General features: G+C 37.6%; 1 protein-coding gene across 1 annotated transcript in view; it reads right to left on the bottom strand.

Moving 5' to 3' along the window:
* Window positions 1–15468, bottom strand: part of LOC108774415 (mucin-5AC) — a 68295-nt gene extending 52827 nt beyond the window's left edge. Inside the window, exon 1 of the mRNA XM_018540512.1 lies at window positions 15452–15468. The gene's annotated coding sequence lies outside the window, so the exon portion shown is untranslated. The remainder of the gene's footprint in view (window positions 1–15451) is intronic.
* Between the last annotated feature and the right edge of the window lie 8213 nt (window positions 15469–23681).

Genomic DNA, 23681 nt, shown 5'->3' with positions numbered 1-23681 from the left:
AAAATAGCTGAAGCACGATGGAGAAGAGAGGAGGTGATTTCAAGCTGGCAATTTTGTTACCAACCCACAAACCATAGGAAACACGAGTGTGAGGGTGCGGGTGCGGAATAAGGGCTAGTGATATAAATATTTAGAAGCGATGTCGCTCGCAATGTTTAAATATTAAACACCCGCTTGTCCCGTGTTGGTCGTTGTGGGCAGCCGTGTTTTCTTCTCTCTTTGACTATCATTTTCCGACAAAAGAAAGCCGTCACTGTAGAGTGGCGTTATAGATCTACTTTAGAAGGTAGTGTTAACTCTGAAAATGTGCATCTCGGGTCCAATGTGTATCCCGACAATTTCTCATCTCGCTGAGACTATTATATGCACAAGTAGAACGACCATATATCTATGAGATTTGGCGGTTTAAATGCAACTCTTTTCTAATATCCACACGTTAGTACATTCTTTAAAAATGAAGTTTTACAAAACAATTTTATCAAAAGAACGAGCACGATTTCAATATATAAACACTTTTAATATTATAAATATTCCATATATCAGTGTTCAGCAGATGGATTTTAATTAGCAGCAAAAACCACTACGAGATAAATGTGTTTATTTAATTCTAAATATGTTAGTTTATATCCTAGTTATGCAGCAAAGAGCAAGTGGTAAATCAGGCTATAGCGGAATTGAAATCGTCATCAAATAGCGAGTGAATGAGAGCTGGAGAGAGAGAGAGAGAGAGAGAGAGAGAGAGAGAGAGAGAGAGAGAGAAGGAAAGAGAAGGATTAAATCAGAACTATGTAAAGTGTAAAGCCTTAAATCGGGTTGCGACAGAATTCTGCGCGACTACTCCAGGTCTTCAGAACTTCAGCGAAAGCTTGTAAACATCGTTACCCGACGATCGCCTCACCTGTGCTTGTGTATAATTAGATCTTGCGGAAACTCTGTTGGGAATCACCTCGCGGCCGTAGCCAATAAGGAATTGCAAGACTTCAGGCAATGCCTTTAATTGCGGTCATTTCTAACTTCGTCTTTAATTACAGCGAAACATATCAAATTCACTTATTCATAGTTTATAGCTTAAAAAACATCCTAAAGCGTAATCTTTTTCTTAAGAATCATTCAGAAGATCTCTAATTATATTAAACAATATTAATCGAAATAGATGAAAAAATATTTAAGCACAAATAAAAAGAGAAATGCCATTTCAATCAAAACGGATCTTGGCGCTCAACAAAATATGTATATGTAAATATACAAAAATATAATTATCAGTTCTATATAGACTCGGTTGGACTTGAAACACAATCAAGAAATTAAATCTTAAATTAAATTAATTGGTTGCTAATTTAATAATAATATTAAATACTAGCATCTTAAAAACCTGTAAATAACTTATCGGGAAAAATATCACCTCAGCCAGGATTCGAATCTGAATCAATCTCCCAAATTCCAGAGCGGGCGTTCCGCCAATTCGACCATCGAGGCATGCCATAAAGTATTTTATCATTATTTCACAAGAAATAGGTATATAAATACTCGATAAACCATTTCTAATTGCGCGCCAATTAATCTGGCAAGATAATTTCGCAAACGAATAGAATTATAAGTAGGACTTTGATGAGAAACGGGATAAATTATACCAGCAGTAGTTCTTCGAATAATCGAAAAGTAAATGGTCTTCGGCTGATCGTTGAATCAGCACAAATAAAATTATGTGCAATTAAAGAAGAAAAAAGAGCAAAACAATGAAGGATATAGGACAAAAGGCAAAAAAGAAAGAGAGGAAACGATGGAAATTCGTTATCCAAAATAATTCCGCTTACAAAGTTTGTCTAGAAAGTTCACGTTGTTCAATAATAGTACGCCGGGCAGTTTATAACTGGAAACGAAAAGTTTTCGAGCGACGATGTTACAAAATACAGAGAAATTTTGCGAAATGGGAAAGAGGAGAAAATGGAAAAAAAATCATTCACTGTTTTTCATTCCTATTTTATCTTCAATAACATTTTCCGATTGAATTTAAATAAATAAATCTCACTAGAATTTTTCAAAAAATGTATATCTTCACAATCACTATATTTTATAACTATTGATTTCGAATGAATTTAAATAGATGGCTAATATATTTTTTCTTTAAAGTATTTACATGTATGGTGACGAAATGCAAACTCGTAATTATTAAAAAAAAAAAACAATTCACCAAAAAGCAGTGATTTAAGGGAACTCTCTGATGATGTTAAACTGAGAATGAGTTAATTTATGAAAGATAATAAAGAATAAAAAAAATCTTGTTAACTATGAGAAAGGTCTGCAGAGAGACAGAATATCACGATTAAAACTGTCAAAGGGAAGGAATGAATTGAACTATTCATACACCCTTCATTTTATACGACGAAATAAATTAAATATTTTTAAATCCATAAAGTGTTATAATTTATGTTGGATCTAAATCTGTAACCAGTCAAAAATCTACTATCGAGAAGAGAAAGAAAAAAGTTACATGCAACCTGCGTGAAGATCTTCAAGGCATACCCACAGTTTAAGGCAACTATAATAAAATAAAACTTTTTTTTAAGGTATAAAACTTAAACTTTAAGCCTCAAGGCATGAGAAATTGATCAACAATAGTCGATTATTCTCCCCACATCCAATTGGTCAATCTCTTACGGCTTAAAGCTTTAATTTTACGTCTTAAAGTCTCATTATAAACGCCGCTTTAGATAAATTTGCGACACGGCGGCAAAGATGCCTGATAAATTCGCCAAGGAGCGCCGGAACAAATGAGGAGATCGTTTATGTATCATGACGAGCTTGCAGTTGCAATCTAATCATCGATCAAACTTCTTATCGAACGATCAGAGCATACTTTATGTTCAAGATTTTCACCGACAACGATTGAATTGCAAACGATTAACTCTCGTAATTGCAAGATCAAGTAATAATCGATTGTAAAGTAATGATATTTATTTCTACAATTGTATTGTTGTACGTAGCGCTTGTTAATACTGAATAATAAGTTTCGAAATAGTCCACGACACTAAAACAAAATAAAATAAAAATAAACTCGAAAACTGTGATAAATCGAAAAAGCTAACTGACTGACAAAACTGACTGAAACAGCAATAATCTTTTATCTACTATTTCAAGAACGTAGATATAATTTCTTAATGTATGAACTTTTTACGCATGATCTCCGTTTAAAATATTACTTTTCCGGATTAGATATTGTTTTCGTCTACATTTTAGTTCGAGTTACAATTTGCAAGCGAGAAGAATTCCGAATTATCGCGTGTGGTTATAAAACTCAAATTTCCGGGTAACAGCAACCGCTCGCAAACTCAACGTCAAACTGTCGGTTCAGTAATTCGGCAGAAGTCACGTTGTTCCACGAAATATTACGATAATCCGGGATGATTAAAATGAAACATTCGTCTCGTCGCCGGGTTTCGAGACAAAGGCGCTACTCTCGAAATATTTCTTTTCTGTTCACGGAGTATTCATTAAAAACGAGAACGCGGAATTTTGACAGGCTTGCGGAGAGTTTCGAGAGAGTTTCTACCCCCCACCATGGTGCGTACTTTGGAGACGCTGAGATTCTTCTGCCTCTCGCATCGTCTCTTTCTATAGGAGAACAGGAAGTGTGTCGAAGTGTGTTGCATACCATCGGAGTTTGTGCTTGGATTACTCGATCAATCGAGCACGGCGCGCTTTGTCAACCGATCTGCGCTGTGCACACTTTAAAATCAAGTCTAATAAAAATTGACGTCGTGAAAGCCACTAATTGATTTCAATTATTGTCCGATTGGTCTCGGACACGTGTATCGTTTGAACGAAATTCCAAGAGTAGAAAAAAGAAACAAAGCCTGCAGCACGCGATGCGTGTTTTTCTGCTTGCATTTTGATAAATTACTAAAAATTCTGCATTCTGTATAATGCAATTTTAGTAATTCATTAAACGAGTACTTGCGACATGAGTTTGCTGAAATTCGTGAGGAGTCTCGTATAGCTTCCCATTTAGCGACGCTCGTGATAATAATTTTAACTATCTATCAAGAATTCGAGAACAGTAAAGAGATGGATGTAATCACACGCCGATATTTGATCGTTAAATCGTCGTGAATTAGGTCTGCGACACACGATGCGTATTTTCCTGCTGAATTGTTTGCGTTTTGGTAAATTACTAGGAATTCTGCACGGTGTGTAATTCTAGTAATTGCATCGCAGGCTTACACGACGATTTAACGAAATATCGGCGCGATCACATTTATCTCTTTGCTGTTCCCGCATTCTTGGTAGATAGTTAAAATTATTATCGTCGCTAAATGAGAGAAGATACGGAACTCTCCTCCCGCGTTTCAGCAAACTCCGTCATGTCGCGCAAGTACTCGCTTTACAACGACGATAAAGTCAATTAAAATTAATAAGGTATTTCGCATAACGGGAAAGCTTCCACGAGTCCGTCTATTTGTTCAAGTGTATTTTCAAAACTTGGAGAGTTCGATCGTTCTCGAAAAGAGTGATTGCGTTCGAAACATTCCCAGAGATGCGATTTCGAATGTCGTTAAAAACTTTACGTTGCTTCCTCATACCTCCCTTCTACTCCAATTGGTTTTCCGATACGTCTGGAAAACGGTTAATAGTACACTGCCGTTGACGATATCGCATTTCTTATCAATTTTTCTCCGTCTACCGAGTCCCGTTTCTCTTCCGATTCGTTGTTTTCGCTTTCGTAAAGTGGCGTGTCTCGATGCGCGGCGGAGTGCAACCAAGTCTTCGGCATCGTTACAGTAGAGAGAAACGAGAAAGGTCGACGGGTCGAAAACTTTTTCCAGATTGCAGAGGGACTCGACTCTCACGTCGACTCGATTTCCGAAGATTCCCCCGTTTCGAAATGGATGGACGGAAAAGAAAAGTGTCTCGAGATTTTTAACGCGCTCAAGAGATGCCGTTGAGAACTTTATTTACATATGCTCGCTTACAGATTCAGCCTCGAGATTCGTTTCAATTTATTGCTGCGATCATTTTGCCTCGTCGTTTAGTAAATCACTCTCCCGTTTCACAGATATATTTTTCTAAATTCCACCTTCATCGTCCTCCCAGGAATGTGAGTATTCCACAAACTCGGCAGAGATTTAAATGGATGCTTTACAACAAAAAGTCTTATTAGTATATTAACTATTTGCCGCGAGTTAAAGCCTCTAACAACTTTTTATCTCGAAGCATTTACCTTTATTTTTATCGTAAATATGCATTTTTTGCAAATTGTAACTTTCACAACGTCTAGTCTGAACAAAATTATACATTTCTGTTAATACATATACAATTTAATACTGCTCGTGATATTTTTTTAATCTAAGCTATGCCTAATTTACTATAACTATATGTATTTTTTTTCCTGCATTATTAGTATTATAAAATAAACGTAGACAACATAAGAATTGAATTTCGTGAAATGATTATTAAAGGCAAAGCGATCGACAATCGCTGTAATAGTCGGTTAAGAATCGTACATTCGCCGGCCACTAATCTTCTGCAAATTAATAGCAACAATGATAACAGCGTTGGTGCATGTTGACTGGAAGCGCGCGTGCGTGCGCTTATCGTAAATGCAAACGAGCGTTTGCGAGTGTACCACTCGTCGGACGACGGAACCGGTTTCGCAGCGAAAACAGCAAACGGTACAGGGCGACGATATTGTGGTCGCATTAAAGCTGATTCGCCGCACTCTGGTTTACCCTACTCAAACCCAGCTGGAGACACTGCATGCTCGCATTAGCACGAGACTAATGCAGTTGCATCTCCTTCGAGTCGCCAAGATCTCGACGTGCAGATACTCCGCACCATTTCCGTTATATTTACTTTATCTTACCTCGTTGCATACAAAGCGTTTTTACATCAACAATCTCCAGACAATTTTCGTGGAAGCAAAATATGCATAAATAAAAAGTGCCGTAACATATTTTAAGTTTCTTAAGACCAAGGTAGCGTTTCTGATCGAGTTATTCTTCTTACTTTAATTAAATGTCTGATAAATGGACAAAGTTTTAAAACTAAAAAATATACTTATTAAAAACAGATATTCAAGCTTGTATATTAATGATCATTTTGTTTAATAAGTATGTTTTTTTAAATGTATACAAAATTTATGTAAAATTAAAAGTTACATATTGTTTTTGTAACATTAGATTTTTAAATCATAAATATATTGTATTTTTAAATTTCCTTTATATTAAAAGTTACAATGTATTCTTTTATAACTTTGGCATTAAGTTATAACGTCGATCGTCGTTGACAATAATGCCAGATATCTAGATTAGCGAAGGCGCGATTTAATCCCAAAGATCATAACGCTGAATCCTCTTAGGTCGATGTGGTTTCGCTGTGCAACCACTTTTCGTCGAACTATGCGAGTGCTGATAAATATTTATCAGCAAGGAAGTAACTCGAGAAACGATTCGCCTCGTAATCGCCTTTTGCTTACCAATAACACGCAATTTAAGTAAACAGATGGAGAAAGAATGGCACATTCCTTCTACGACTATCTTCGCGAATAAATTATTGGAAAAACGCGGAAGAAGAAGTCAAGATTTGTAAAATGTAGTAGCATTTAAGAAAATTTGAACGTTAAAAACAAAATATTCACAATGCAAAACGTGTCTCTGCACAATTCGCGTCGTATTTTGTCGAGTCTAACAAAATGAGGAATTTCTGAGGAGTTCCTCTGAACTTACTTTCGAAATGTCGCGTGTAAACGAACCTTAACCAGTTTCGCTTTCCTCTCCTTCTCTCATGTACTCAGCACGAACGGGGACACGTGTCCCGTAGGGACAAGGGGTGCAGTAATCCAGGCCAGAGCCGATGAATATTCACGTGTCGCTTTACAGTGCAACGAGTCATTTGAATTTATACATACGGTCGCTCCGCCGGTTATTCTTCGCCACGATAGCTGACTATAATGTCTTCGCGCCGTGACTCGTATGTTTTTACTCGTAACGCCGAAATTCGATTGGTCATACAATTTTAAGCACTCGACACGTAGTGGAGAAAGGCTGGAGAGCTTGTCGAGAGAGCGAAGATTTGCTCCAAGTTCTTGCACGAAGAAAGGACAGGAGAAAATGAATTACGACTCTTAAGCGAGTGATAAATATGAATTTTTCTTAAGGAAATGGAAAGTAAATGAAAGTTTCTAGAAGACCGTTTATAAATATTTATAAATTATCGCTACTTTAAAGAAATAAGTAAAAGTACGTTATACATAAAAGAACTTTTGTTATATCGAAACACATACAGTACAATATATATATATATACGAGGTGGGCTAAAAATCTAGATAGTCGAATATTTCATAATTTTTCAAAGCATATTTTTAAGAAAAACATTTCATCCAAAGATTGTAAGATTTGAATAATGCATTAAATGACGAGATTTACTTAATCTTGGGTATAAAGGAGCTCTCAAGGTCAACTTTAAAATTTTAAGTGGAAACCCTCCTTTTTATTCAACATTCTTGTAGCTAACATAGAGAGTTTTTTTCAAAATATTACAATGAAATTCTTTTTGGTTAAATCTTTCAAATATAATACTAATATTAACCATACTAATACTATTTCTTAGCGATAATTAAATACTAATTAACATTAGTATTTAATTGTTACTAGTATTAGTATTATCAGTATTGATATTATACTAGTATCAGTGTTTAATTAGTAGTACAAATCATTCTTTCAGCGTAAAATAATTGAAAATTTCCGGTTTTCAGAGAGGCTTTTAGATTTTTCTCTACTTCAAAAATCACTTAATTCAAAGCAATATTTTTGATTCTCCTCGCGAGCAGAGAAAAATTGAATAAAAACTATCTCTCTATTCATGAGCGCCGTCTTTTGTCGCAACACGATCGAGCAATCGTAGTGCGAACGCATCGAGATAACACGTCGATCACGAACGTTGTCAGGACGCGACCAAATGAGAACGAGACGACGATCGATTACGGCGCGGCGCGGCGCGGCGCGGCGGCGGCATGCCCATCGGAACGAAGCGAGTCGAGAAGAGAAGCAGAGAATACGCGAACGAGGGTCAAGCCGCCTGTAGTTACGCTCGGCTCGTTATTACTCAGTTGATGGATTTACGGGCCATCATGCCGGTTTCATCACAATCGGCACTCGTAAATAAACGTTGCCTGCGTTTTTTTAAGACGCGAGACACATACGCCAGTGAATCTCTATACCTTGCAGACGCCGTCGTCTAATACCCACTTCTACTAATGTAGATTAACTTCACTCTCGGTTCAACTTACTCAACTTTTTCTAACGTTTAGAACTAAAGACAAAGAAGTTTAACTCAGATTAAAGTTAATCTCCGTTGGTAGAAATGGACATAAGTGAAACAAGCGAGTCTTTCAGTTGTTCTCTTTGATTATCTGAATTTACGACATTACGACACAAATAGTTAATGAAGGAGTTGCGTAAAATCAACTCTTTATTCAGAATTGCCACGAATTCCCCACCTTAAAATTTCATAACTTTTCCTTAATTTTCCTGACAGGAGTTTTCAATTTCCTTGATATTTCTCTTATTTTCCAGATTTCCAGTTTTGCAGCAACCCTGCGTTATTTTTGGCTACATATTTAAAATAACAGATTAATAGAGGGAAAATTATCGCTCGTAATATCTGATTCCGAGAAACATGTGTGACACGTTTCAAAAATATCTTGTGTACTTCATGGAATTTGCTTTAATTAAATGCATACATTACGATGTACTTAGAAAATACAAAGATACCATCATTCCAACGCGAGCAACAACAGCAATAAACGTGCCGACTAAATCGTGTCTCTAGTTGCATTTCCTGGCGGTGACTTTCGCGTATATTTCTGGCTCGTTCCCCGAATTTGCAATAAATAACAAACGCGACACGGCGAGTCGGCGACGTGCGCGCGTGTGTCATCTTTTGCCACGCGAATTTCGGATGGATGAAATAGATTTCACTAGCCACGGTGAGAAAGAATTCATGACCATGCGGTGAGTTCAGCGCTTTTTAGTCTGATCGTCGGCGAATGACGGGAACGATTTACGGATTCGGTGACGCAAATAATTACGACCCGAATACGTATACTCGATTCGTATTCGCGCAAAATGCATCATCGATGTAGAACCCGTGGTCACGTCTATAGCCACTATAAACCACCTGTGTTCACCAATCGACACGAGTTATCGTTCTCATTTATCGATCCATCGGCGGATTATCGCCTAGCGATCGATAATGAGCTCATTGCTATCGATAGTAAAATTTCTCACAATTATGTAATATTTCTTGTTGTTAATTGTAATATTCCTTCGAATAAGCAAACATTACCTAATTGTTTATCTATTCCAAAGCTATCCCACACAAGAACATCTGTAAGTTACGTTAAGTATATTGATCGTAAACGGAAGCCCGCAACTATAAACTTATATCAACACACAAACAAGGTCATAACGTAACGTTAACGAACTTTCTACAATAAGCCATTACCCAAGCTTTAAGTCTTAAGTCGTTAAGAAATTGACCAATCATACTCGATTATTCTTCTCACATTCGACTGTGATTGAACAATTTCTTACGGCTTAAAAAGTTTAAGTAATAGCCTATTGTAGAAATAATACATTATGTTACGGTTTCCTCTGCGCGTGATGTAAGCTTATACTGTTATGTACATATAAACTTCACTTTACGATTTAGTAGGTACTATCTGTAACGCGTTACGGATGTTTTCGTGTGGCGGACCTAACTCTTTGTATCTGCTAACTCTTTGTATCTATCTAGTAAAAAAAAAAAAACTAAAATCTAAACTTTACCCTACGGGAAATAGTTCCACGGAAGGAAAAAGACTGAACACAACCGTCACAAAAAACGCACATCTAGTTCGTCAGAGCGTAGGAAGTGATCACGCGTACGTTATCAAGAGGGATCTGCGGGAGAGAGAGAGAGAGAGAGAGAGAGAGAGCGAGAAAAAGAAAAAAAGCTCGTCCTGCTCGCTTGTCCCGCATTGTTTCATCGAAAACGCGTTTTGTTACGCCGCGTCGACCACACGTCGTTCAACGGGCGCGTTTATCGGCGCGGTTATCGCCGATTGTTGTTGCTAATATCAGCCGGCAGGCGCGAGCGCGCGTGTGGATAAATTCCTGGTCTAGCTACTGTCGACGATCGACACCAGGTTTCCCGAATTTCCCCGCGTTGCACAGTCTCCGCAAGCATGCATACAAAAGCGACGACGGCTGCTGCAGCTGACATGTCCTTCCGCTCCCGGCAATCGAGCACGATTGAAGTTCCCGGGGAATTAATCCGCCGAATTTTCGCTCTTGCGTATGGGAAAACTACCTCATGCCGAGAGAGATTAATAATAATAATTCTATTGCAGACAATGTAAATATATAAATGGAAGTTTAGCTTTTGCACAAAGCTAAACTTCCTTCTCTCTTAATTCTTTCTTCGACGTAAAATTAATATGTTTCGATTTGATATAATTGGTTTACAAAATTTTGTTTTTATCATTATTATTGTCATTATTATTACGCAATAAAGTAACATGCAGTATTATAATTAACCTAAGTATGTTAATTATAATGTGTTTGTTTCTTCTAAGTACTCATTTTGTTTTGAGAATTTTACAGTCGATATTTACTGAACTTATTTAAAATGTGCATCGTAACTATATTATCTCCAAGGTACAAAATTGGTATTTCTCGAAATAACGATAAAGTTTTTCAATGTGGAGCTTTTGAATTCTAGCTATGCCACTGTGTGCAAGAAGTAATGCTATTACGCTAACAGAGCAGTCAGAAAGACGAATCAATACGATGAATCATATCTATTATCACTTGATTTAGAGACGCGACATCGATCGATGTAAAGAAGAATACATTTTTAAGAATAGATATATACAGAGAGACAAAAAAACAGTGAGAAAATCGCATGAATAATTAAATGTCGCGAAAGTGACAATTGAAATGGCAATTTGTGGTTTACCGCGATCGACTCGATTCATACAAATTTAAAAATTGGGTCGACACTTCGTTAGCGAATCGGTTAATCCTATACGCGCGTAATGAGAATTTTGCCGCAACAGGAGAAAAAAAAAGAATTATCAATTTTGCACGTAAACGTGGATATAGTACATAATGAAGCAAACAATTGCAAAATGTAAACAAACAGTGAATAAATAAGCACATTATTATTAAATCTAGATACATCGATGTTCCTTTTGACGTAATAAATAAAATATCGAAAAAGTTGCTTTTTTCCATCGTCGATATATAATACTATACAAATATTATACAAAAACTTAAATTCATATGGGAATAAAAAAGAACAAAGATATCGATTTTTTTGTATGGAGTTGATATATAATGGATGATAAAGAAAAGTAACCAATAATACTAATAAACGCAAAATACATAATAAACGATGAATAGGTAATGGGAGAAGAGGAGGAATAAACATATTGGCTTTCCAAAACGACGCAATGGAATGGTGGAAAAAAGAAATTTCTTTCAGGGATGATTATCGATGACGATCCTGAGCGACGAGAAAGTTTCGATAAAGAGTAGCGGCTTGCGAAATCACGCCAGCTCTCGATATTGAATATTCATGCAAGGTAGAATCGCTTGCTCCGCCTCGTAATTTACTGTCTCCTTCATTCGCTCGCCGTCGGCCTCTCTCACGCTCGAAATCGTCGGGCTTCTCTTACGCGAAATCCTAAGGTCGCTCCGATACTCGATACTGCCGTTTCGCGCGCACGGTGAACGTGTTTATCGAGGATTTCTGGCGAAATGGGATACGTCCCCGACATTCGCGCGCGATTATCGAACGCGACCATGCGAATACTTTTATAAAATCTATACACCTCATCTCTTTCGATACAACGATATTGATACAAAAAAAATAGGTCTATGATATTCTTTTTTCTTTATATTACATATATTACATATTGAAATATTAATAAAATATTGATTATATAATAATCTAAGAGTAGTATTCATAGCCTGTTCTTATTTTAAAATCGTCTTGATCGAGTATGTCTTATGATGCTAATACTGTCTTCTGCTCATGACAATTTAAGAGAGAGAAAGAGAGAGAGAGAGAGAGAGACTGTATTTAAGATAGCCTTAAATATAAGAATCAACTATGAATACCGGTCTTAAAGTATTATATTATTGTTGCGTCAGATGGTATTGTGTCGGCACACGCGCGCTGTAACGACGTTTAGGAACGGGGAGTAAAGTCAGACTCCCGGGTCCTTGATGAGCGGTATACCGGGGTGTGTCTCCTTCAAGTTAAACACACTTCCGGTAAGGAGGTGAACCCCACGGTTCACAGTGTTAAGACATCACCGTGACGCGAGGGGGTCGAGCGGGAACTCGACCCATGACTCTGTCCATCCCAAGAACGAGATGGGGCGAGGTGAGGAGGACGGTGTCTCTCTCCTCGTCTGTTGGACGTAAGTCCAAGTCAAAGGCTTCAGTGACCTAAATACAAAAGGGTCGCAGTACGAGGAGTCGACTGTGGCCTGAGGGCGTCCCGAAAGAATGTGGCACGCGTGCCCGAGACGCTCTCAATCTAGGCCAGAGGAAGGACACCGACGCGACGGGGGTTTTAGTGGGTGCGAGTCTCACATAATCCTCAGTTCCGTTTCCGCCGATCGTGGGTATGCATAAGGCATTTCTCCCGCCTTAATAAAAAAAAAAAAAAAAAAAGATAGTATTGTGTCGAAATTAATTCTCACTTTTAGAATTTTACAAAATATATTCTTCACATGTTACTTAATTAATATTACTATTTTTATTATCTTCATTACTGTCAATCTAAAAGTAATATATTGTGCCGAAAATATCTCCTTATTCTTATTCTAAATATATGAAATATATTTTCTGTCTACGTTATATTTTTCTATTATGTTTAATATATTATTGATATTGATATATTAATTGATACTTCCTAATCGTTATTATTAACTGTGTAAAGATTTCGCCAAACACTTTTCATTCTCATTCCAAATGCGCACTGTAATTTCCTGAAAGTGATTTATCAGATATTTGGACATATGTGAACGGGTTGCCACAAGTGCATCTGAGACAGAAGTGCAATAGAAAAGAATCCGTCGATCCGCAGTCTTATTGCTGGAGTTTTCCGGAACAATTTCGCGCGGTGGAACGCATCGAGAAAATGAAAAAAGACGCCATACAAGGAAACTTGGTGGTCTTTCATCGACAGAATTCCGGAAGTCTTAGACAAATTCTTAGCCGACAAAGGAAAGGTCGGTGATTGTCTAGTAGCGAAAATTAATGAAAATAACGCAGAAAATTTCAAACTTTCATTTATGCTAAAGTTCTTTCTGCATTTCGTTGGAAAACGCACATATCTCCCATTAGTAAAATTCAAATTAATTTCATGAAAGGGATCATTTAATTTTCCTCATGTCAAGAACACTTCTATTAAACAGCGCATCCATCGATTGAAAAGTACACACATACACGCACCCAGACGGATCTGTGCTTTTATATACAACAATAAACCTGTTTATTTGTCTTAAATAAAATACGTTCATTTGCGTTACGTCGAGGATCCCGCAGAGAAGATTATACCAATCATATACTATACGTATAACCGAAATAAATTACACCAGAATAAATTACACCGAATTACAGCGGATTTTGTGTATGATGGTCGCGCAACGCACGTGGCACACATTTATCGATCGAAAGCGCAAAATACCTACCTATACATATATACTGGTGGATTAACATAGAACGGTCAGATTTGTTTAACCACGGGACATGAGCGAGCACTTGTACGCGAACGAGCGAAATACATGGGAATCACACGATAAAAGCGCAAAGCATTTACGGTTCTCGTGATAGCGTGTGCCTTGAAGCACGATGAAGGAGAAGCGACGAAACATGAATAAATGCATCTCACCCGCTGCGCTTCTCCGCGCGGTGACAAAGAAGAAGAAGAAAGGCGTACATCGAGAGAAATGGCATCTTCGGACGCGTGCGAACGCAAGCTCGGCAACGACGGATAAAACTTTGTTTCCCAGAGAGAATATACGAGGAATGGGCGCGAGGAGATGCCACGGTCCATTCGATGCTGAGAATTCCCGGCGCGGCGATCCCCGGCTGCAGAGTTCGCCGAAAAATGCAGTTGGGGAAGAAACGGTCGTTGCGCTTACACGAGAAAGCTCCGCTTGCTCGCCACCGGCGGGCAGCCATGAATTTTGATGGATCTCTTTTCCCCCCGCGGAGCTTTCGACCGGAACGACGCTGATTTGCATTATGCAATTTACGCGCGCGCATAGTTTCGAGATATATACATGGCTGTGTTCGTAAAAGGAGACGGCGAATCTCCCGTTTCGCTGCACCTCTTTTTTTTTCTCCTCTTTCTCTCTTTCCTTATATATTTTTTATCATCGCCTCGATTCATGATCCCTCGCGGGCGATATATGTATTATATATACTACATAGTTGCGTATAACGCGTCGTTCGCATCCCAAACACGCGTTGCTTTAAACGAAAAAAATGGTAAATGTGTAGTAAACATTATGCGCTCTCAGATGCAAATACATTCCATAATATCACCTTTGATGTATCTGATAAACAACGAGGCAATTCATAATATATGTTAAGTACAAATATATGTATTAAAAAATTAACTTTTATATAACGTTGTACTGTTTATCATCTTGAAGTAGCTTATCAACTGGAAATCTTTATTTTAATCGTTGCGTATGTTTAATTTATCGCACATTCGCAATTGGCACTGGTACAATCGAACTGTGAAAGTTCAAGGAAAGTGTCCTCATTGCTAATCAAACGAAATTCTAATGTGAACAAACCTATTCGTATTCTCTCCATTATCGTGCCGTGTCGCACTTTCGAAATTTCTTTCGTAATGATACAGACAATAAAAAAAGTGGTAACAATTATAGGTACATTTATTGCTCAAACCCATAATGTTTTCAGAAAAATAATTTTAAAAAATATAACATTAAATTCAGATGCTCAAATAATTTTCCGCGGATGAAGTATCTCTCGGAGACCGACAAAAAACGTTTTCGAAAATACTTGGCAAATACGCTTCTAAAATATTCAGTATCCTCTACTAGCACTTATAAGTTGCTCGTAACGATTTAATTGTGCAACTGCAAGACGTTAGTTAACGAATATAGGTAATTTCATATTCACAGACATCTGACGCGAGTTATTTTGCTTCGACGAACGATCCTTAATCTCTCTCGGGCGAAAGGATTAACGACTAATTACCGCCTCGCGTGTAAAGGCGTGCACAGCATGGGTATTTTCACGCTCGGGAGAACACGGCGGCGATCCTGATTTTGTGCAGTAAAACACGAGAAGCGGACGGTAGACTATCTGTGCGACGCCAAGTATATGTACGTGCATATGCAAGGTAAACGAAAGATTCCTACCTGGTGTGGCTGCAGGGTGTCGGGGACGGGCTCCGAGGCTATTAGCCAGCTGTGCTTACAGGGCGCATAAGCGCAACCTCCACCTCCGAGCTACGCCGGCTTTGTCTCTGCATCCTGGAGAAAAATAGCAAGATGAGTTTTACATCAAGTTGCGCGTAAGCTATATATGTCTTATAACTTGTTCAATTAAATTTCAAATAAAATAAATTTATTTCTAAACAAAATCAAAGCGCTTCTGCTGCGAGATCTCTCTCTCGTCTCTTTAAAAGTTTAGATCAATATATTTTAATGAACCACTTAATGTTATAAAAATAACCAGGAAGTGATTAAAGAATTAGAAGGTTGCGGGAGAATGTAGACGACACGACGTAACAGCGGTCAGGTGGTACTTTTGAGTTTATATCGCTCGAAAGTTTATATTGGATTTCATATTTAATGCAACGCACACCGTCGACGTCGTCGCGTTGCGTCACACCGCGGTACCACCTCCGAGATAAATTATTTATGTCGTGGTGCTTTGTCTTCGTCTGTTTCCGAAGGGTGGCGACGAGGTACGACGCCTGTTGGGAAAAACGGATGATCGGTGTAGAAACCGTGATAAAACCCCGCTGTGAGCGAAAATCGCGTCGATCTTTACGAGCTTTGGGGGGAGGGGGGGGGAGACAGAGACGCGCAGAATATTTCTTTGTCAAAGGAGGACATTGAACTTCAGTTTCACCCTCTATCGTACCTATAGATGATCGCAATGTTACGTCAAAGAGAGAATCACTATATTATGTCGAATTGAAATATACTTTTAAGAGCAAGACTTTCAAAGATTTACAAAAACACTACTTATAAGAATTAACGATAAATAACATCTTGTGTCTACACAATAAAAAATAATTCGTATTTGTGTTGCAAACAGTTCATTCAAGTTCTTGTTGTCATTTTGTGTTGAATTTTTTAACATATTCAAGTGTCAGGTTTAACATATCATAAATAATAATTTTCCTGAAAAAATATGCTTCCAGGATTAGTTTACAAACTAATTTTCCAATACACACACAGTATTAATAAAACATTTACAACTAAAAAATAGGAAAAAGAACTTGATACATCAAGTATATAAACTCAGGAGGATGAACGGTATCTCGCACATATCAACAAGAAATATCTCGGGACGTTTAATTGCTTATTTGTCGAAGGCGTTGCCAAAACTACGTACGACACGCATAGAGAAGAAGCATGATACACCCAACACCGTACGTGACAGGAATTTTGCCTGTCGCTTACTTATTGACCAGAATGGCGCTTGCGAAACCATTAATAACGCGCAAGAGGGTAATTTCCCAACCAAAGAGAGGGACATCGGCCCTTACTGCCGCGCTCGTTGGGCGCTGCTCTCGCGACGGGACACAATGAAGAGCCATCAATTACCCCTTGGGTCCTTCGCGATCGAATGAAGCTATTAAGACGGACCGTACCGGGTATCAGGCTTGTAATCCCCGTTACAGCTTTTCTCGCGGACGCTCTTCTTCCGCACACCGACGCGGAACGACTTAATAGCCATCCGGTATGATAAGGATCGAGGATCCCGCGTTGTGCTATTCGTCGACTTCTTGTCACCAGCAACCTTTAAACGATAAAAATCGATTCGAAAAGAGCCCCGTGTATTAATTAGGACGATGACTCGCGTGGTTATTACTTTAATTAAGCCCGCATCAATCGTCCTCGGATCTCGTGTCTTTCGCGCAGGAACGCAAACGAGGTAAATGCAGTATCAGTAAATAAAAGATGACAGAATATTCTTATATAAATAAACCGTTTTGTCAAATAAAAAGTATAAATACCCATAGAAAAAAATTCTGATTCCAATACAAACAATAAATAAACTTAAATATATAAACTTAAATTTGTATTATTCTTGTCTCAAGACTTAAGTCAATGTTATTTACATAATTTAAGGGAGAAGAGTAGGAAATATTGGCTTAATTTTTATTATAGTTTCATTTTTATATTGCATAAAAAAAGATTGCAATAAGATCAAGTATGTCCGAAATAACTTTTATCTCGTTATTATAGAAATCCTGTTTCTGAGGCGTATTATTTTTTTATTAAATTTTATCCGGTTTCATCCGATGATAAAGTGTGAAAGCATAGAACGCGATCAGGATTTCAAAAATATTTTACACCTCGAAAATTTTTCCGACTAAAGTTTCAGAAAAAGGGAAGCAGACGATGATTAGCGAAGACTGGAGCGTGGCAGCGATGCATCGATTTATTTGCGCTTGAATGAGGAGGAGGTGGAGACGGAGGATTTATAGGATTATCGATTGCAAACTTGTCAACGTCAGTCCGTTGCCGTACCATTTGAACTCCCCAAGCCAGGCGAAACGTTCCGCGTTTACATTTTTCCAAAGCGCTCGACACACAATCGCCGGCGCGGCATCGTTCCCTCCATTGTTCGCGCGCGAGTTCGCGCGCGAGTTCACCGGCACTGCTCGCAATTTGTATCTGCCGCTCCATCCCGACCTGCTGTGTTATTAACCAAAAGCAGACCACGCGAGATACATCCACGGCGCTGCCTACAGCCCGATAAATCTTATTACAAAAACGCACGCTGGAGATATGGCTCGAGCTGTAATGGGCGCAAATATAAGTACGTTCTTTCTGCAAACATTGTTGCTGCTCACGACCAGTCATTACGGTACAAATAACCGATTAAATTTCATTCCATATGATTCGTAGGTATAAATATGTTGGCTGAATTTTACCAAATTATCGTAATAAATGCACAAACTGCGATAATATTAATAAACCGATCATAATTACATTGAAGTAATTCTTTAATATTTACTAAACAGTTATCTTTTCAGAGAATAATTCTCTAATAAAAAATACTTTCCTTTGTATTTTGTTTTACTAAAGCTATCTTTACTGCTATCACAAATTTATGAAAGTTGCCTTTGCTATTTCGAAAAAGAGAGAAAGAAAAAGTATGTAGTTATAATTATTCAATTATAATTTTAAAATAATTCCTCTCAATTCTGTTAATAATTATGAGTTGCGAATAAAAAACTTCTAATAGATAAAAAGAACTCTTTCGACAATTGGTCGATATTTCTGCTGTAAGTAAATACACAAAGAATTTCCAATTATCAAGATAACCAATAATATAAAGAAAGCAAACATCAATATATTACTATTTCTTCTTTCGCATCAGCAATTTTTAACGTAATAAAGAACAAACAAAATTTGTAGAAACCGATATATCTTCTAATTTAATCATTAACGTATGTTTACAAAACAACAAACGTTAACGATCAAAAATAGCTAATATAAATTTATTTGTGCGCTTGTTTTTTATTAAATAATTCAGAGAATATGAAAGATGGAATGTAATCTCATAGTGGAACAATTATTATTGGTATCAGATAATTTATATAATTCGATATTAATACGATTAACACAAGTAAACATAATGAACATAGCAGATTACACTAGATGACACACAAGACGAATTTTTAAATTCCACTTTCTCGAAAATGATACAAGAAAAGAATGTTGTTACTCTTCTCACTTGCTTTAGATCGCATTACTTTCTACGACGAATTACTCATTTTTCACTCATTCTACATTAGCTGGTAAGTAAATGTCTCATCGCAATTACGTGAATAGACGATCGTGACTCAGATCGCCGTTCGGAGAAAAAAAATTCATATGTAGGGTGACTTAATTAAATTAAGTATGCAAGTTTAAAAAGATGAAGTCGACTCTGCAGTCGCGCTTTGCGGCGAGAAATAAAAAAAATCATTTCCCTATGTTCTGCGACGAGAAATGAAGAAGCGTCGTTCTCTACCGCGCTCGATTCGATTTTCATGTTATTTTCTGCGACGACCACACTGCTGGCGATGCTATCCTCAAATAAATTTAAATGTCCTCGGAACTTGCTCCCGCTGACTCAGGCTCTTGCGTATATGGCCCGAAAAGTGCGGAATTTTCTCCATTCCGACGATGAGAACTTTTCTAAATCCACGCATCTAAAAATCTTTCTCCGCTGGGAAAATCTATCGACAGAAAAGGGAACGCAATCTCTTTACACAAACATTTGTGCAAAACGAATATTAAGAGCATTTCCTTCTGCATTTTATTGTGAAAGAAATAAATTAGTATCGTTAAAAAAATTAGTTATTCTCCTGAGACTTTTCATCGCTGTAATTAGACTTTTTGCGTTCTGTTAAATTTCTTGTTGAAATATGTGAACGTAATTTAATGTATACAAGAGAACGCACGTGGTGGATAAGCGGAAGTAACGAAAAAGTGAGATGAAATACTGCAAGGGAAAACTCGGTGGAAAAGGGTTGGCGGAGTGAGAAATGGGTGGACGAAGAGAGTTTGTTGGAACGAACGGTCGCGACCGCTTTTAGCCACCTACTTCTAGCCCGTTCTTTCACCGCGCTCGATTAATTACTAAAGTTCAGTACGAAAACATCGGCCCGTTTATTCGCCAACTTATTAGTAGTCTATTACTTACTTACGACTGTTCCAATATTGGAAATCAAAATCGTCTGAGTTGCAATTAAATTCAATGAAATGGAATTAAGAGCTCGCAAGCTTAAATATTTTAGCACACAGTTTAAATGACGAATTGATAATAAATATTGATTATAAAATTGTGAATAAAAAATAAATATAAAATTTCCAAACTAATGCTATATAAAATATAAAAATTCATTTTTTTTTCGTCGTAATAGATTTTCTTCTAGATAAAAAAGATTAAAATTTATGTTATAATTTAAAAATAAATAATGAATTTCAGTTGTGCACGTCTACCAACATAAAATATTCTAACAATCGCGCATTTCAGCAATTAACAATTCGCAGTTACATCTTTGTCGTCATTGCCGGCAAAGGGAGGATCGGTCAAGGCCTTCCAGCTCGCTAATTGACGCAGTCTCTTTGAGGGATTTTCAAGGAAATGCATCTGTGTAAATTAACCGGCCATATTACGCTCTTTAACGAGCGACGGGAAGCGTAGACTTTGCACAAATCTCAACTCGGCGATAACAAACCACGTGAACGACAAGAAAAGACGGGTCTCGCTAATTGGTTCCACTAGAGGCTCCACAGGTACAATTCGCAGCAGGATTTATGATTGTACCGTCCGATCTATATGGCCAGGCTAAATCGCAAACTCTCACGGCTGGCATTTCCAACCACTCATAGATAAATCTCCCGAGGACGAAAGAGATATCGCGAATGACAGAAAACTTTATGATCTCACAAATCAACTCGCAATACAAATGATTCTTTAATAGACACATTGCAGAGCTTCGCGTGTCATGCACTTGGAGCGTATCTTTCTTTTTCTTCGTTTTACTTCCCATATGCAAATGTAATAACCGCGCGTTGTCTATTGTGCATAACGTTAGCGGCATATCCTCGGCCATGGAAAACGACGCGATACTTTCGAAACGCGCATCATTAACGCGTTACACGTATACGTTAAACATGCGCGTGCTCGTTGCCCACGAACTTGGAGAACGTCGAACGCATGACATCACTCGACCTCGCATCTGCCGCTCTATTCCCGACTCTCGCAGCACGCCCAGCCGGTTAGGTAATACTTAATGGGTTATATACGCGGGTAAATACACGCGCTGGCCTCGTTACCATCGTCGCCGGCGCGAAGCATCATGTGAAAAAGAACCAATCTAAAGGGAAATAATTCAATTGTGGTGTCTCATCCTCCGAATCACGTAACTTTGTGCACTGAAATATTACATACTATATCCTCCTAAGATACTATATCGAAAAGGCGATAGATTATCTGCAATTTCTTTTTACTTGAAGCTATGATAGATAAAAGTTCTCAGAATCATTCGACTATCCTGACGTGCTATAAGACGATATGAGAGAACGAAAGAGTAACAATTTGTACTGCACGCCTGGAACGATAAATTTACAAATTTACGCCGTATTGTCGCGCGGATGCGAGTGAAGTGATAAAACATCATCGAATTTATCGGCGTCAAGAGAGAACGCCCGGATCCAGTGGCCGACGTTAATTACTCCGCGGCTCGAACGCAAATTAGTTGCCCGTTACAGCCGTAGCGCGCCACGGATACATTTATTTCAGGCGTGAGATTCGTTATCGATTTGTTTCCGCTACGACTGGAGACTCTCGATTAACGTCGACAACAATACACAATCCACATGTTACCGGTCGTAATTCGCAAATATGCATAAACAAATTTTGTGTGTGGAATTAAATTCAAGCTTGTGTTTCAACAGCATTTAATAGTAACAAAATTAAAAAAGAGAGCTCAGTTATTTATATTCTCCGTTGTGTATTATTAGATTGCTAAAAATTTATCGGTGTTTTTCCCTTCCGACGAACTCTTCTTATACTAAATAAAGTTAGAAAAAAGTTTTACAAGTTCTATCTAAAAAAAAATCAGAAAGTTCTTTCTTTAAGTAATAAACGTTATCTACTGAAGCTTATTGCGGCAATTTAGCATTGATTTTTGTTGTTATCAGCTTGATTTAAAAAATATAAGTATTCAGAACGCTGTATGTAATATGTATAACTATATGTATAATATACTAAATGCACATTTTAACTGCGCATTGCACTGTGATATTTGTGGGCTAAATTAAACTATTATAGATCGCGCACAATTTTCGCGACAAGCGCTAACAAACGCATGAATTACGAATGTTTGTGTGCGTTTACGATGAATCACGATGCTGTTCTCTTACGCTTTTGTACTTCGTAAATAAATTCACCTGCGAGAGTATTACGGTAGCTTGAATATCTGAATATTCCCACAAACTTCTCCACTTCTCGCGGAAGATATCCCGCGGCATCCCCTGTTCTTTTAATTAAAAAGTTTCGCGCTAGAGATGGAAGTCCAGAGGCAAGATTCCTGTTGATCGTCCATTAAGCAAACTTATCGAATGAAATCGCGATGTAATCCTAGTTACAAAGAGCCGCGGCCTGTTAATCCCGTACATTGGTACATTCGTAAGGCGGATTCATCTGTATTAATAATATCCATAGAAAAAGACTAAAAGAAATATGCGCATTTATTATCTACCTTCTGTTCCCTCTGTTCCTATTTCTCCTTTTTAACATAGATTAAATTTCCTTTTTTATAAAACTAGAGCTTATTTTACTGACTTGTTATTTCGTAAGAGAAACTTTTAATAAAAGCAATTAGATTTAAAACAGTATATACACGTGGAGAATCGTTTTACTAAAAAAACGACAGCGTTAATAATTTAATACAAATTCTTAAAAAACAGACAGCATTAATAATTAAATATAAGTTTTAGTAGTAATAATTATAAAATAATTATTATATATAAAATGATCATCTGATAATAATTGCTCCATTGTGAGATTATATTTCATCCTTCAAGTTATCTGAATTATTTAATAAAAAAAAAACAAGTATAAATAAATTTACATTGGTATAATAATTATGTTTTAATGTTTCTAGGGTAAATACAATTAAATCAATTAATATCAAACAAATAAAAAAAGGAAAAAAAAATATATATATTTGTAATTTTTTTTCTTAAGCCTATCTATCGATCTATCGATTCAGCAAAGATTGGCAATCATGTGCATGAAAGAAAGAAGAGGGATAGAAATAAAGTTGAGAATACACAACAGTAGAGCGAGAGAGAGAAGATTGGATTGGTCTTGATCTCCCTTTAACGATGGAGGAAAGTTAAGTGAGACTACCGGCGAAAAGATGAGAGGGTGGAAAGCAGAGGAGAAGAGAGGAGGGGGGGTTTGCAGCAAACCCTCGGGCAAAGTCACGGGATAACGGAGAATATTTCCCTCTCGAAAATCGCGTACGGCGCTCCACAGCTCGTTATAAGTTGCTCGTCCTCCGCCTTCTCCTTATAACAGCGCCCACGTCACGCCCGTTGCCATAACGCAATTTTTTTCAGATTTTGTGAACAAATCTCGCGAAAGGTCGCGATAGGAGACGCAATGCACAATCGCGATTAATTACACCGTAGAACGGACTACGATCTGCATAATAAATTACCTCGACCGAACACGATTATACTTACATCAGCGGATCGAAGCCACGCTTTTCAGGTTTTCCAAGTTGACAAGCGGATCTAATTTGATAAAATTAAAAGATGCAACATTGCGCGAAAGAGTAATGTTCAAATCTCGCGTGCATTACGCGGAACGAGAGCTTCGTTTCGAAACTCTTTGACGTGG

This window comes from Cyphomyrmex costatus, unplaced genomic scaffold (assembly GCF_001594065.2).
Source record: "Cyphomyrmex costatus isolate MS0001 unplaced genomic scaffold, Ccosl1.0 scaffold254, whole genome shotgun sequence".
Taxonomy (NCBI): Eukaryota; Metazoa; Arthropoda; class Insecta; order Hymenoptera; family Formicidae; genus Cyphomyrmex; species Cyphomyrmex costatus.
Note: the sequence above shows the minus strand (reverse complement) of the source record. Positions and strands in the feature narration are given on the sequence as shown.